Source organism: Convolutriloba macropyga, chromosome 3 (genome assembly GCF_964194025.1).
Source record: "Convolutriloba macropyga chromosome 3, txConMacr16.3, whole genome shotgun sequence".
NCBI lineage: Eukaryota > Metazoa > Xenacoelomorpha > Acoela > Convolutidae > Convolutriloba > Convolutriloba macropyga.
The window spans coordinates 22430956-22448710 of record NC_134470.1 but is presented as its reverse complement, the minus strand read 5'-3'; the positions used below and the strand labels follow the sequence as shown (position 1 = coordinate 22448710).

Here is a 17755-nt window from a genome sequence, read left to right as displayed (position 1 = left end):
TCTCAAGTGCAAATTCTTAATACAGACATATTGACAGATCTTGATCAGATCCTGGCATTAGGTCTTATGGCTGACAATTCTTGCAAACAAAAAATGAGAGCTTTGTACATATAGACTTAGTCTCTTATATATCAATAATCATATCAAAATTTTTTCATGGACATCTTTAATCTTAGCATGAACATCTTTTTATTTTTGTCAAAAAGCGTGCAGAACGTTGATGCCATAAAAGATCCTGCTAGCAAAACTGAGAAACTACTCATTAGGTGCATTAAATCTGCTCCATTTAATTTTTTGTACAAATTGATCTCATTGCGATGCAGAGGTTGACCCCAAAACATCCACCTTAGTAAAATTGGCTCGCAAATTAGTTACATACAATGAACGAAATTAGGTGGCATCCTTTGTATCTTACTTTTCGCAAAAGAGGTTCCGCCAATTTTGCGAAAGAAAAGAACATTCGGTGCAAAAATTAGGTAACAAATCTTGTAGCACGTTTCCGCTCAATATAGGTATCTATTATTCGCGCGCATTTTGAGCATGCAATAAGCACTTTAATAAAGATTTAATTGAAGCCTTCAAAGCTTTAAAGTGCTTTAAATACATGAAACCACAAAAATTGATTTTTTTCTGAAAAATCCCTCGCACATCAAAGACTTTGTATATCAATGTGGGACTGGCCAATTTTAATAAGTAGTAATAAATAGTACAAATAAGTAAAAATAAGTAGTAATAAAGTGCCATAAGTAGTAATAAAGTAGTAATAAAATACTACTAGTAGTAAAAAGTTAGGCTTAATTAAATAAGTATTAATTAAGTTAGGCTTAATTGCGGATTATATGCGAAATCGAGCTACATTTCGTGCGCAAAATCAATTCATAAATGGAGCGGATGCGTGATACAACTCGCGCGAAAAATAGGTTTTTAAGTCTGTACTTGTATTTCCTGGCTAAAATTAGGACACTTTTGCAAACATGGGACACGATATTCCCTTCCATTTTCCTGGTTTCTGCTAAAGTAGCTATTTTCCGCAATATTGTTCCACTTTAAATGTATTAACATAGTAAAAACGAGATACACCCGTGACGATTTGGGTATACCTCTGCATCGTAATGCTCTTATCAGAATAATTGAACAAACAAATCGGCAGCGAAATAGTGAAAAGTTTCCTTCAACTGATTATATGAGCCCAAAGAATACTTATGCATCATATACTTCCAGCTCTACTCGCTAAAAAGCTTTAATTAATGCTACTTTTCACTGTCATTACACCAGGAACACAATTAAAGGTAAAACGTAAGTTATAATTAATAGTGATGTGGCAATTATAGTAGTGATGTAGTGATTAATAGTGATAAGCAATTTCCAAGGAGTTGCTCATCTGGTTTTTTTGCAACAGTGGAATAACAAGTAGAAGAGATATAATAAGTAGGATAATAGTATACTGCTTTCTGTTTCAGTTTTGATTGTATTACTATAGAACTATTAATCCGATCACTCTATCTATCATCTGCTTGGAGATAAGAAAAAATGAGAACAAAACCGTGGATGAAAATGGAAGAGTTTTTTTCAGTTAAATGAGACAAAAAAGCAATACTGATCATTCAGTGAGAAAACACAAAAGAAATTTATTTTTAAATTGAGAAGCTGTTTAGGGTTTTATGAATTTTGAAGTTTTTTGTGATTGTTTGTCTTTATTATAGTGCCTTATTCTTAAAAGACAAGTGAGGTACTACATTTATTGAAAATGTTCTGCCCTTCGTTACGCACTGATAAAAAAATCAAACACTATTTAACTAATTAATTAGGATACCATATATCTCTTATTTACAAAAAAAGACATTCATAAAAGTATAAAGCTTTTATGTTTTTTCCAGTTCACAAGCTGCCTTGGCAGCAGAACAAAAACGTTTGTGTGGGAGTGTTCCTGTTAAACATAATAGCACGTGTTTGCATTTATAATCAATTCAAGCCATATTGCCGACTGAGTAGCTCTGGATGACACCCATAGTTCTCCAAAGTCACAACACAATTTATAAAAGGGTGCATTTTTTTCCACAAATTTTTAAAAACATGTTCAAAATTATGTATACCTGTGCAGTACAATAACAACCTGTTGGCAGCACTTCAAATCAGCAACAAGAGCCATCAGACAGCAAAAAATAATTTTGAAACTGAAAACCTGAGCAACTCGAGGTTAGAGCACAGGGTTAGGGTAGCCTTCAAGCTATCCAGAGACACAAACAACGTTATGGCATCATACCAACAACTGGGGCTAACAGCACTTATATGGTGCAAAATTGATATTTCTGAAAATTTGTCATTTTTTGTTAAATTTATTTGATTGTTTATTTTATGATACTTAAGGTGTTCATTAATGACCAAATGCCATACATTTGAGGCATTTAGTGCTACGTAATAGCCATCCGCGCTTATGTCCACAAAAGCAAATATTGCAGTAATCTGACATTTAATATGTAGACATTGACTTAAATCACTTTAATTGATTAACCAACATTAAACAAGTGACAAGGCTGTTATTAATGATAGTTACTTGATTATTTAGTCCAAACAAATTGTTTGAATAGTGCAACCATATTGTTTTTAGAACCATTAGAAACTGTTACAAAGGGCAGTTGACTCTTAGGTTAGACTATAATTTGATTCTCCATCAACTTTATTCTTTCATGCTAAGATTTGCTAGGTCTAACGATCTTTCGAGTTTTAGGTTAGTTGAGCTTCCTTTACAAAAAGTTAGCAACAATACTAAACAAGGTAGAAACAAGATATTCTTAACTTCAATCAACCAGCTAAAGTTACAGTAATTTAATACAACTGAGCGACTAATAGTTTCGAAGAGGTTTTCAGTCAGTTAGAACCCAGTGGAGAACCAGGCCGCTGTAGAGCTCCAGAACTAAATTGTGATATTTGGGTTGCGTTGAGGTTCTTGATCAGCCGCAATATTTGGTCGCTGACCCGAACAACAACATGAATAGTACCGAAATTTCAAATTAAATTTGTGGACCAGATGACTACAAGATGTCAACCTAACTCAAAAAACTTAAAAAAGAGGAAACTGAATTGCTCAAAACTTTTGACAGACATCTTGTTGATGTGAAAAGTCACTTAGCTCAGAACTCAACAGTGATTGCCGAACGAGAATATTATTGTTTTTTGAGACTGACGATAAATTCGCGGAAAACAGACAGTTACAAAAAAAATATTGAAATTATAGTATTTGGAAAGTGTTAGCGCCAACACTGAGCAAAATTTGGGCGAAAAGAAGACACTCAAATGGTTAGTTGAACAAAAACCAGAACTTGTAGAAATTGAAGATTATCGCAACAACGTTTTCAACTATCGAAAAGACACTTCTCGATTCCACATTTAGCGGAAATTTGTACATCGTTTTATAATGAAACGTTGAAACTCAAAGAAGAGTTAGGAACTCAAATTTTGGACAGCTTCCACAAGCAAGCATTGTGTACCAAACTGGAATAACTGGTAACAAAATTAAATTCAAATCTTGAAATTACACAAATTGTGAAGTCAGATTTTTCTACGGATTGGTTGAGGGTTTTAAGCAAGAATAAGGATTATCATTGAGGCATAATAAAACAGTACCTGCAAACCCCAGAGATTGGTAATCAATCATCGTTAGTGTCATCCACATCGACTGGTGATAAAGACCCAAATGAGACTAGTTGAGGCAGCAAATAAAGCCAAAAGAAATGTCTACGAGAACGTTGAGGTCTCTTCCTGGCATTCTGCTATACAAAGAATCAGAAACTACGCAGTATCGCCAATTCGTTTTCATCGAGAAGGCGAGAGATCACTGAAAAAAATGGAGCTCGAAAACGTAAAAAAAATAGAAACGAAACAGAATAACGAATGCAAGAGCGTCAGAGTAAGTTATAAACTGAGCGCGAAGAATAAAAACTACGTCCACGGCAAGAAAAACAACGTTTACAAAATAACGTTTACAAGAATAACTTTATTACCTTTACAGCAACAACATAAAGAACAAAAACTTGAACAAAAACTACGTCTAAAGTTGCAACAAAGAAGACGAATTACTTCTGCAACAGCATGAACCAGCCCTTAAAAATGAAAGAAAGAAAGCTGAAGCCGGCGAAGAGCAAACACGCCTGGCAGTTGAGCGAACAAAAAGAAGTTTAAGAGCACTTGGGTTGCAGACAGAAGACTTAGAAAATATTGGATCGAGAAGCAAGCTAGAGAGAACGGCCGGCTGGGAGGACTCAATGGACCAAAAGTCGGGCCCTACCCGGCCACTGTGTCCTAACGCTTTGATCGACACTTTTAGGAATGCCACACAGGACAGAGATGAAAAACATTGAAATTCTTATATCAGTTAGGCTGACAGAACTACAAACACCTTTGCCCATATCGAAGTTCCAACGGCAGGGAATTTCAGCAATTCAGAATAACAGAGAAGTCAAAATCACAAGCGCAACTCTTGTACAGATCGATGGAAAACCAAAGCCAAACAACGGTGAGCCAAACTACCCAACAAGTAATTCACAGTCGAATGGTCATGAAAGAGGATTATCAAAACCTATGTTGATGGAGTTCTCAGGAGAGCTCTTTGATTTCATTGCGCATCAACTGCGGCTAAGCGATACAGAAAAAACTGCCCTATCTGAAGGCTATTCTCACTGGTAATGCAAAAGCGGCAATTTTGGGTATGGTTTTCAACTCACAGGCATATCATCAAGCTCGTGACGCTCTCTGCAAAATTGATGACAAGACAAAAGTTGTAGTCGAAGCTCCAGCTAAGATGATATACAGTCACCCACCAGTTGGACTTGACAACCCCAGTGGCAATTTTTGTTTTCCAAAACGTAGAACCAAACACAATTATCGTTTTGTTGCAGCTTGCATTCAAACCTGACCAGAAACTGGGAAGTTTTGAGTTCAGCTACCAGAAAAATCAGCTAAAAGAGCAGTGGTTACAACACCTACCAGATCACACACTACAAGCCGCAAACCTGATTGTACTTAAAGGTTGGTTAGAATCAACATACATGAATACTGGTTAGCCCAGACAAACTCGTGATTCGCATGCAACGCAGAAGACTCTACATAACCAAATAATTCAGAATATACCTTGAAAACTTGACAGCATGCAATTTGGAGTTGCAGAAAATTTAGAACAGTGGAACTGAGTGAACAACGAGAGCATGCGTTGAAGTTCAAACTGTGTTTCAGTTGCCTGTGTCCTGGCTATTGGCCAAAGGATTGCAAAAATAGAAAATAAAGGAGGCTATGACAGGTGCCACAGATGCTACGACAGCATTAGCAACAACAATCACACAAGTAGGTCTTGAGTACGTGATGCGCATCACGCCAGTTAATGGAAACAACAGCCTCAGCCTGCTGGCAATGTGTGATACAAGATCCTCAATTTCATTGGTAGATAAATAAACTGAATCCTTAATGCACCTGAAAGGCCGAAAAGCCTCCTTGTCAGCAGCAGGTCTCCACACGGATCTCAAGGTGTCAAGAATTAAATAGTGTCCATAGCTGTTTCAGCAAACAACAAATCTCGACCATTGACAACAGAATTGAACAGACAACAGAAAAAATTGCACTTTGGACAGAGGATCGAAAATAAGACGGGCTTTAAGTGTTCCGCTACTAGCGAAGCTTCCGAAAAACAGAGGTGCCTGGCAAATGTACTAATAAAAAGAAGTTCACAAAAGGCTGAATCAAAAAGAAAACACTTTTAGGAACCCTACATAAGACAGAGATGAAAAACGATTTTGCGCCTATCCAAAAGCTACCCTGCTGTTCCAACGGGGTGGAGATATTTCTCAACAAAACTGAATGACTCCATTATTCTCAAGCACCCAGAAACTTTTAAAACAACCAAGGTGACAAAACTACGAACGCATTTGTCCATGACGACGTTCTATCAGCAAGGAATTGCAGCAGTACAGAACCGACAGGAAAGTCAAAATCCCAAGCACAATTCTCCTAACAGATCGATGGAGACCCTAAACCAAACAACGGTGAGCCAAACTACCCAACAATACCGAGTGGTCATCAAAAATCCTTCATTATAGAATACTTCATTATCTGAGTGGTCATCAAAAAGGATTATCAAAACTCATGTTGACGCATTTCTCAGGAGACACCTTAGAGTGCCCCGAGTGGGAAAACCATTTTAATGTCATTGCTTATCAACAGTGACTAGCCTCTTTGGTCAGGCAAAAGCGGCAGTTTTTGGACTGGGATTTAGCTCACAGTCACATTATCAAGCTTGAGACAATCTCTGCAAAATTGTTCGCAGGCCAAGAGTTGTAGTCGAAACTCAACTTAGGAAGATATACAGTCACCCCACACCCGACAAAAATGTTCGCAGGCCAAGAGTTGTAGTCGAAACTCAACTTAGGAAGATATACAGTCACCCGACAACTGCGGTGGCATTTTTCGTTTTCCAAAACGTAGTCAAAATTATAATTTTTATTTTGACGCTGCTTAAATTTAAGCTTGACCTGAAATTAGAGGGAGTTCTGAGTTCAACAGCTTTCATATATGAAGACTGGTTAACGCAGATAAACTCGAACTTTCAAAGCCAAGACAAACCGAAAACAAGTGATTCGCATCTAACGCTGAAGATTCTAAAAAATCAATTAATTCAAAAAAATCTCTTGAAAATTTGACAGCACGCCATCTGTAGTTGTAAGAAATAGAAATCGTTGGATCTAAGTGAACGACGAGAGCATGCGTTGAAGTTCAGATTGTGTTTTAGTTGCCTGTGTCCTGGAAATTGGCCAAGATTGCAAAAATAGAAAATAAAGAAGCTATGGCAGGTGCCACAGATGCTACGACAGCATTAGCAACAACCATCACACAAATAGGTCTCAAGTACGTGATGTGAATCACGCCAGTTAATGGAAACCACGGCCTGAGCGTTCTGGCAATGTGTGAAACAGGATCCTCAATTTCATTGGTAGATATCAAAAGTGTATCCACACTGCACCTGAAGGGCCGAAAAGTGTCTTTCTCAGTAGCACGTCTCCACACGGACCACAAAATGTCAAACCTAAAGAGTGCCGAAGGCTGTTTCAGCACACGACAAATCTAGACCATTGACAACAGTTCATTTTTCATGAAAAACTGAGTTGGTTGTCTAGATTGTAGATCTGCAAAGGCTGAAAGACCGCCCACATTTGGAGAAATTGTCAAATCAAAACTATAATATAATTGAAGTACAAGTTATTCTTGGACAGGACTGTTATGACTTCCACCATCCATTGGGAATAAAACACTCAGAAGACAAAACTGCATCTTGGGCACTAGGATAAAAAAAATAGGATGAACCTTAAGTGTTCCGCTACCAAAATGCATGACTAAAACTTTCTCAAAAAGCCAGAAATCCCTAAAAGAGATAAGGTGAGAGAACTACAAACGCATTTGTCCATGACGACGTTCCAACAGCAAGGAATTCCAGCAAATCAGAACAGACAGGGAAGTCAAAAACCACAGCAGAACTCTCTTAACAGATCGATGGAGAAACTAACCCAAACAACAATGAGCCAAACTACCCAATAAAAAATTCACCAACCGAATGGTCATCAAAAGGAATTATCAAAACACATGTTGACCGATTTCTCAAGAGACCCCTTAGAGAGCTCCGAGTGGGAAAAACACTTTGATTTCATTGGGCATCAACAGTGGTTAGCCTCAATGGTCAGGCAAAAACGGCAGGTTGAACTGTGTTTCAGCTCCCAGGCACATTATAAAGCTCGGAAAATTCTCTGCAAAAGTGTTGGCAGGCCGAGAGTTGTAGTTGAAGCTCAACATATGAAGATATACAGTCCCGCTCAAGTTGGACCCGATAACTCCATTGACAATTCTCCGTTTTCGAAAACGTAGACGCCAACTCAGTTTTCGTTTTGACGAGGCCTGGATAGCAGCCTGACCTGAAATTAGAGGGATTTCTGAGCTCAGCAACCAAAATAATCAGCTCAAAGAGCAGTTGCTACGACACCTACAAGATCACAGACTACTAGCAGCAAATCTGATTGTTTTTAAAGATTTTTTAGTATCAGCAGCTTTCATACTTGAGGAGTGGTTAGCCCAATTCCCACTTTCAAAGCCGACAAAAACTGGAAACAACTGTTTTTGCATCCAACGCTGAAGTTTCTACAAATCCTAATACTTCAGAATATCCGTAAGAAATTGACAGCACGCCATTGGGAGTTGCAGGAGGTTTAAATCAAAGAATCTGAGTGAACGACGACAACATGCGCAGAATTCACACTGTGTTTCTATTGCCTGTGTTCTAGCTATTGGCCAGAGGATTGCAAAAGTAGAAAAAAAGGAGGCTACGACAGGTGCTACAGATGCTGCGACAGCATTAGCAACAATCATCACACAAGTAGGTCTTAAGTACGTGATGCGCATCACGCCAGTTAATGGAAACAACAGCCTCAGCCTGCAGGCAATGTGTGGTACAAGATCCTCAATTTCATTGGTAGATATCAAAAGTGTATCCACACTGCACCTGAAGGGGCGAAAAGTGTCTTTCTCAGTAGCACGTCTCAACACGGACCACAAGATGTCCAGACCTAGATAGTGCCGATAGCTGTTTCAGCACACGACAAAATCTCGACCATTGACAACAGTCCATTTTTCATGAAAAACTGAGTTGATTGTCTAGATTGTAGATCTGCAAAGGCTGAAAGACCGCCCACATTTGGAGAAAATGTCAAATCAGAGCTATAATCTAATTGAAGTACAAGTTATTCTTGGACAGGACTGTTATGACTTCCACCATCAATGGGAAATAAAGAACTCAGAATACAAAACTGCACCTTGGGCAATAGGATAAAAAAATAGAATGAACCTTAAGTGTTCCCCTACCAAAATGCATGACTCAAACTTTCTCAAAAAGCCAGAAATCCCTAAAAGAGGTAGGGCGAGAGAACTACAAACGCATTTTTCCATGACGCCGTTCCAAGAGCAATGAATTCCAGCAGTTCAGTACAAACAGGGAAGTCAGAAACCAAAGCAGAACTCTCGTAACAGATCGATGGAGAAACTAAACCAAACAACAGTGAGCCAAACTACCCAATAAGAAATTCACCAGCCGACTGCTCATCAAAAGGGATTATCAAAACACATGTTGGCCGATTTCTCAAGAGACCCCTTAGAGTGCTCCGAGTGCGAAAAACACTTTGATTTCATTAGGCATCAACAGTGGCTAGCCCCAATGGTCAGGCAAAAACGGCAGGTTGGACTGTGTTTCAGCTCCCAGGCACATTATCAAGCTCGGAAAATTCTCTGCAAATGTGTTGGCAGGCCGAGATTCGTAGTTGAAGCTCAACATAAGAAGATATACAGTCACCCTCAAGTTGGACCCGATAACTCCATTGGCAACTCTCCGTTTTCGAAAACGTAGACGCCAACTCAGTTATCGTTTTGACGAGGCCTGGATAGCAGCCTGACCTAAAATTAGGGGGATTTCTGAGCTCAGCAACCAAAATAATCAGCTCAAAGAGCAGTTGCTACGACACCTACAAGATCACAGACTACTAGCAGCAAATCTGATTGTTTTTAAAGATTGTTTAGAATCAGCAGCTTTCGTACTTGAAGACTGGTTAGCCCAACTCCCACTTTCAAAGCCGAGACAAACTGAAAACAATTTTTTTTGCATCCAACGCTGAAGATTCTACAAAACCTAATACTTCAGAAGGTCCGTAAGCAATTGACAGCACGCCATCAGGAGTTGCAGGAGGTTTAAATCAAAGGATCTGAGTGAACGACGATAACATGCGCAGAAGTTCACCCTGTGTTTCTATTGCCTGTGTTCTAGCTATTGGCCAGAGGATTGCAAAAGTAGAAAAAAGGAGGCTAAGACAGGTGCTACAGATGCTGCGACAGCATTAGCAACAATCATCACACAAGATGCGCATCACGCCAGTTAATGGAAACAACAGCTTCAGCCTGCAGGCAATGTGTGGTACAAGATCCTCAATTTCATTGGCAGATATCAAAAGTGTATCCAAATTGCACCTGAAGGGCCGAAAAGTGTCTTTCTCAGTAGCAGGTCTCCACACGGACCACAAGATTTCCAGACCTAAATAGTGCCGATAGCTGTTTCAGCACACGACAAATGTCGACCATTGACATCAGTCCATTTTTCATGAAAAACTGAGTTGGTTGTCTAGATTGTAGATCTGGAAAGGCTGAAAGACCGCCCACATTTGGAGAAATTGTCAAATCAGAGCTATAATCTAATTGAAGTACAAGTTATTCTTGGACAGGACTGTTATGACTTCCAACATCAATGGGAAATAAAGAACTCAGAAGACAAAACTGCACCTTGGGCACTAGGATAAAAAAACAGAATGAACCTTAAGTGTTCCCCTACCAAAATGCATGACTCAAACTTTCTCAAAAAGCCAGAAACCTCTAAAAGAGATAAAGTGAGAGAACTACAAACGCATTTTTCCATGACGACGTACCAACAGCAAGGAATTCCAGCAGTTCAGAACAGACAGGGAAGTCAAAAACCAAAGCAGAACTCTCGTAACAGATCGATTGAGAAATTAAACCAAACAACAGTGAGCCAAACTACCCAATAAGAAATTCACCCACCGAGTGGTCATCAAAAGAGATTATCAAAACACATGTTGACCGATTTCTCAAGAGAACCCTTAGAGTGCTCCGAGTGGGAAAAACACTTTGATTTATTGGGCATCAACAGTGGCTAGTCTCAAAGGTCAGGCAAAAACGGCAGGTTGGACTGTGTTTCAGCTCCCAGGCACGTTATCAAAGTCGGAAAATTTTCTGCAAAAGTGTTTGCAGGCCGAGAGTCGTAGTTGAAGCTCAACATAAGAAGATATACAGTCACGCTCAAGTTGGACCCGATAACTCCATTGGCAATTCTCCGTTTTCGAAAACGTAGACGCCAACTCAGTTTTCGTTTTGACGAGGCCTGGATAGCAGCCTGACCTGAAATTAGAGGGATTTCTGAGCTCAGCATCCAAAATAATCAGCTCAAAGAGCAGTTGCTACGACACCTACAAGATCACAGACTACTAGCAGCAAATCTGATTGTTTTTAAAGATTTTTTAGTATCAGCAGCTTTCGTACTTGAGGACTGGTTAGCCCAATTCCCACTTTCAAAGCCGACAAAAACTGAAAACAAATGTTTTGGCATCCAACGCTGAAGATTCTACAAATCCTAATACTTCAGAATATCCGTAAGAAACTGACAGCACGCCATTGGGAGTTGCAGGAGGTTTAAATCAAAGGATCTGAGAGAACGACGACAACAAGCGCAGAAGTTCAGACTGACTGTGTTTCTATTGCCTGTGTTCTAGCTATTGGCCAAAGGATTGCATAAGAAGAAAAAAGGAGGCTACGACAAGTGCTACAGATGCTGCGACAGCATTAGCAACAATCATCACACAAGTAGGTGGTCTCAAGTACGTGAGGCGCACCACGCCAGTTAATGGAAACAACAGCTTCAGCCTACAGGCAATGAGTGATACAAGATCCTCAATTTCGTTGGTAGATAAGTATACTGTATCCACAATGCACCTGAATGACCGAAAAGCGTCCTTGTCAGCAGCAGGTCTCCACACGGATCTCAAGCTGTCAAGAACTAAATGGTGTCGATAGCTGTTTCAGCACACGACAAGTCTCAACCATCAACAACAGTGAATTTTTCATGAAAACTGAAGTTGAGTGACCAGATTTTAGATCTGCAAAGGCTCAAAGGACGCCACTTGTTCTTGGAGATTTTGCAAAATCAGAGCTACAATCTAAATGAAATACAAGTGATTCCTGGACAAGACAGTTATGACATCCACTATCCATCGGAATTTAAGAAGTCAGAAGACAAAAATGCACCTTGGGCAGAAAAACTAAAATAGGATGGCCTTACGTGATCCCCTAACAGCGAAGTAAGCAGCTACAACCGCAACCTCAATATCAGAGGACAAGTTAGCAAGCCAGTTGAGTAAGTGGTGGGATATCGATGACTCCAATGGCAAATCGCCGTTTTCGAAAACGTAGACGCCAACACAGTTATCGTTTTGACGAGGCCTGGATAGCAGACTCACCTGAATTAGAGGAATTTTTTAGCTCAGCATCGAAAATAATCAGCTCAAAGAGCATTTGCTACAACACCTACAAGATCACAGACTACTAGCAGCAAATCTGATTAATTTTAAAGATTGTTAAGAATCAGCAGCTTTCATGCTTGAGGACTGGTTAGCCCAACTACCACTTTCAAAGCCGAGAAACACCAAAAAAAAATGTTTTTGCATCCAACGCTGAAAGTTCTACAAAACCTAATACTTCAGAATTTCCGTAAAAAAACAACAGCACGCCATCGGGAGTTGCAGGAGGTTTAAATCAAAGGATCTGAGCGAACGACGACAACATACGCAGAAGTTCAGACTGACTGTGTTTCTATTGCTTGTGTTCTAGCTATTGGCCAGAGGATTGCAAAAGTAGAAAAAAAGGAGGCTACGACAGGTGCTACAGATGCTGCAACAGCATTAGCAACAATCATCACACAAGTAGGTCTTAAGTACGTGATGCGCATCACGCCAGTTAATGGAAACAACAGCCTCAGCCTGCAGGCAATGAGTGATACAAGATCCTCAATTTCATTGGCAGATAAGTAAACTGTATCCACAATGCTCCTGAAAGGCCGAAAAGAGTCCTTGTCAGCAGCAGGTCTCCACACGGATCTCAAGGTGTCAAGAACTAAATGGTGTCGATAGCTGTTTCAGCACACGACAAGTCTCAACAATCGACAACAGTGAATTTTTCATGAAAACTGAAGTTGAGTTACCAGATTTTAGATCTGCAACGGCTGAAAGAACGCCACCTGCTTTTGGAGATTTTGCAAAACCAGAGCTACAATCTAAATGAAATACAAGTTTTTCTTGGACAAGACAGTTATGACTTCCACTATCCATTGGAATTTAAGAAGTCAGAAGACAAAAATGCACCTTGGGCAGAAACAACTAAAATAGGATGGGCCTTAAGTGGTCCCCTACCAGCGAAGCAAGCAGCTACAACCGCAACCTCAATAATAGAGGACAAGTTAGCAAGCCAGTTGAGTAAGTGGTGGGATATCGAACCTTACGCCGCACACCGCTTTATCACTGGTCATTCGAAAGGTGAACAGAGGGAAATCAAGAAATTGGAGCAAACAACTAGATTCACCGGTGAAAGATATGAATTTGGGCTTCTGTGTCTAGAAGAAGTTGTGAAGTTACCAAATACTGCTCTGCTTTAAGGCAAAACTTTTTATGTCATTGCGCATCAGCAGCGGCTAAGCGTTACTGAAAAAAATGTACAATCTGATGACTGGTCATGCAAAAGCGGCAATTTTTGAATTGCGTTTTAGCTCACAGGCATATCATCAAGCTCGGGACATTCTCTGCAAAAATGATGACAAGCCGAGAATCGTAATCGAAGCTCAACTTAAGAAGTTTTACAGTCAGCCTCCAGTTAGACCGGACAACTCCAGTGGCAATTTTCGTTTTGCAAAACGTAGTCAGAAACAAAGTTATCGTTTTTCACATGGCTTGGATTTCAACCTGACCAGAAATTGAGGGAGTTCTGAGTTCAGCAATCAGAAAGATCAGCTCAAAGAGCAAGAGCTAAGACACATACAGGATCACCGACTACAAGCCGCAAACCTAATTTTACTCAAGTCCCTACAACGAAGCATAAAAATCGTTACAGAAGCGCTATCAAGAAACCATTGAAATTGATTTCAAGGGTGGTTGTGTTTGCAAAATGGAAAAAAAATGAAATGAGCGATACCACAAACAAGCTTCAATGGTAATTGCCGTATCATTCTGGAATCAAACCGAACAAAACCGAGAGTCAGAAGAGTTCGCAACGGAGCAGCAAAGTAGCAAAGTGTAGCCCTCAATGAAAAAATTCTAACTGGGCAAGATGTGTTGCAGAATCTGATTGATATTATTTTTTGATTCCGAGAGCACCAAATAGTGCTTTCAGCCAACATAGAAGCAATGTTTCTTCAAGTTGCGATGACAAAAGATGCTTACCATTTCTATGGCGAGAAATTGCAGAGCAGAGGATAGATGTTTACGAGTATAAACGACACGTTTTTGGGGCAAAAAGCTTGCCACCTAGTGCAAATTACGCTGTGCATCAAGTGGCGAAAGATAACGAGAAAGCCATCGAAAATATTGTTAATTTTATTCAGCGAATTTTCGACTTGGACGACCTCCTCCAGGCAATCAGAACATCTCGAGAAGCAATCCGAATCTACAAAAATAATTTCAAACACCCTCAGCATAGGAGATTTAACGAAATGGAAAAAAAGTGACGAAGATGAGAAGCCACGGATCCAAGAGGGCGACAGATCAACAAAAATGTGAAAACTTTTGAGGCCGAGCCACAATCATCATCAATTTTAGGACTTAATTGGAACGCAGTCACAGAGAGTCTCATTGAGGGCCGGGGAACTGAGCAGGAAATTCCAGCAAAAACAACGCTGAGAATTGTCCTATCCTTTGTCTCAGCGGTGTTCGACACTTTGGCGATATGTTCACTCTTCACGATAAGGATACGGTTTTCACTTGAAAGCATTTGGAAAAACATGGAACAAGGAGTTGTCAGCCAAACACTCAAATCGATTCAGTGATTGCTGGTTTGAGTTGAGAGAAATAATGACGACGTCTAAAAATAGAGTTTATTTCCAAAACCGATTTATAAATTTGAGATTCCAAGTTCTAACAGATAGGTGGGAAGAAGCAATGTGCATCGTTGAATATCTGAAGAAAAGGCAATGTTAAAACTCATCCATGTGATAGGAATTGGCCTGGTAGCACCTATCAGAAACACGACGATTCGGAATTTGGAAATTCAAGCCGCATTCTACGATTTTTGTCTCAAGAGGTAGATATTGAGAGAGCATGATGTGAAAATTGACAAAATCTGTCATTGGAAAAGTTCATCTACGGAAAAGCATTACGGATAATCAAGTCGTGATGTGTCAAATGCCGGCATAAAAACGCCAACACAATCCACCCAGTGACTTAACACGAGAGCGACTTGCGGAACATTTCCCATTTACCTATGCCGGAGTTGAATAATTGGGACCCTTGAAGACAAATTCCTCGGATCTTTATAGAGGAGATGGTGCTGCCTCTTCATTTGTCTAACAACAAGAACAGTACATATCAAAATTGCAAAGTCATTGGACACCGAGTCATGTCTAGTTCTAGTGACAAGATTCATTGCAAGACGTGGTAACCCAAACACCATTATCAGTGACAACGGAAAAAAGTACGTCGGAGCTGCCAAAGAGCTTGAATCGTTCATGAACGAGGGGCACGAAGCTAAGATCGAGAAAAACTTAGCTCAAAAAAAGATCGTGGAGCTCCACAGTTTGGTGGAATCTTCGACAGACTAGTCCAAAATTGCAAGAAAAGCATGATTGCAATCTGGGACAACCAAATTTTCACTGACGAGGTACTCAACACTACACTGTGTGTTGTAGAGCAAGCACTCAAAGCAAGATCCCCGACAGCAGTAAGTGCCGATCATGAACACCTGACATCATTTACACCTAGGACAAGAAAATGCGATTGTTCTTTTCATGCCATCCAGTGAGCATTACCAGGACCTATGAAAATTATTCAAAATGGCTCAAACATATTTCGAAATGTTCTCAACAAGATGGATTCGCGAATACCTTCCGCAATGGAACCAGAGATCGAATGGATCAAAAGAACATGTGCGAAACATGAAAAAAATCAAGTTACTTGGATAGTAAATGACTCTGTGAAACAATGTGAATACAAATTGAGACAAAAAAATAGAAAATTTCACTGGCAACGGCGGTGTTGCGCGATTGGCGATAGTCAAAACTGCACATGGAAAGCTTAACCGGCCAGTTATAAAGTTAGTGCCAGTTTTCTACGATGGTGTTTCCGAGAGCAAAAACGGGGCTGGCGATGTTGGCGCCACTTCAAATCGGCAACAGGAGCCATCAGACAGAAACAAATATCTTTTAAAACTGAGAAAAAACTCAAAATTTGTCAAAACTCAAAAATGGTCAATAATAAAAATTGTATAAGTTAAGACTGACAATTTGTAAACCCCCATATTTTGGGAAGCGAAAACCTGAATAACCCGAGGTCATAGAACATGGTTAGGGTAACGCTAAGCTATCCATCGACACAAAAATTTTATGGCATCGTACTTACAATTGTGACTATTAGCACTTATTTGGTGCAAAAATGGCAATTTTTTGAAAATTGGTCAGTCTTTGTTAAATTCCTTAGAAGCTCATAGCTGTCCGCGCTTATGACAACAAAAGCAAATATTGCAGTAATGTGACAATTACTATGTAAGCATTGACTTCAATCACTTTATTTGATGAACCAATCATAAACAAAAGACAATAATGTTATGAACGATATTTGCTTGTTTATTTAGTTTAATCTAACTGTTTGAATAGTGCAACCATATTGCTTTTAAAACCGCTCGAGACCGTTACAAAAGGCAGTTGGCGCTCAGATTGGACTATAATTTGATACTTCGTCAACTTAAGTCTTTTAAACTAAGTTTTGCTAGATATCAAGATCTTGCGATTTTTAAGTTGATGGAGCTTTCTCTACAAGAAGTTAGTAAAATTGCTAAAACAGGCTGAAACCTTACGAACTTGAGCACAAGATTGAAACTATTTTATCACTTAGGAGATTCTTAACTTCAATTGAAATTAAAGTTGCAGCCTTTAATACGTCCGATCGACTAATTGCTTCTACGAGATCATTAGACAATCGCATTCTGTAAAAACCAGGCTGGCCTAAAGAGCTCTAGCTAAAGAACCTGGCTTTGGTATTTGGGTTCCATTGACATTCTTTAGCAGCCACAAAACAACCCAACATAAAAGAATTGATTTGAAGAGGACATTAGCTGCCTTTACCAAAGGGAAAAGCAAAATAATGAAATAGAATTTATGACAACACCTGTTTAACTTAAATTCAGTCATGGAACAAAAACTAAGTCGACAGAAAATGGCTGAAGTGTGGCTGAGTTCAAACACATCTTTGTTGTTCATTTGTATCTTAGACCCTTCATTTTCTAGGCAACATTCAATCATTTTGCCTTAAGTGTGACTCAATCAAACAACAAAAATTTGAAGCAAATTGAGCTTTTTAATTTAGTAGAAAAATTTCATTTAAGACCTTTATTTTTTCAGCTCAATGAGCGTGGCTGCTTTTGAAATTAAATTGAATGCACAATTTAAACATGGTTTCTAAATCAACGCTCGACACCGTTTTTACATTCCAATATTTTAACGAACTGAAAGTAAAACGTACTATTTTTAAATTATTTCGTTGTTCCTACTTCGTGATGCCCGGGCAAAGATTTTGGCAGTAAGCGGGAAAGAATGGAGAGCGTTGTTCATGGCTTTAGTGTAAATGATTTAGGATCATTCAAAGAGAGGCCCATATGCCGTCAGAACCAACCATTGGCCTTCGAAAAATCTAGCCAAAATGGGGGGGGGGGGGATGAGCTTAGACTGGCATGATGCAGATGATAAATTTTTGAGAGAGAAATAATAAGAAAGTTTGGTAGTTTTTTGTAAGCTTTTTATTATTGAGGAATACTGACTCTTGATTACTTTATAGCGCCAGTTCAATTTTGAGGTACTGCCTTTATAAGTGTTCAAAATGGTTCGACTATGTTGTACAATATTTAGTTGAAAAATTTG

The 17755-nt window shown here is 39.4% G+C and overlaps 1 protein-coding gene across 1 annotated transcript in view; it reads right to left on the bottom strand.

The window, feature by feature from the left end:
- The window catches only part of LOC142336074 (sorting nexin-6-like), a 184235-nt gene that overhangs the window by 105807 nt on the left and 60673 nt on the right, over positions 1-17755 (bottom strand). The window lies entirely within an intron of this gene.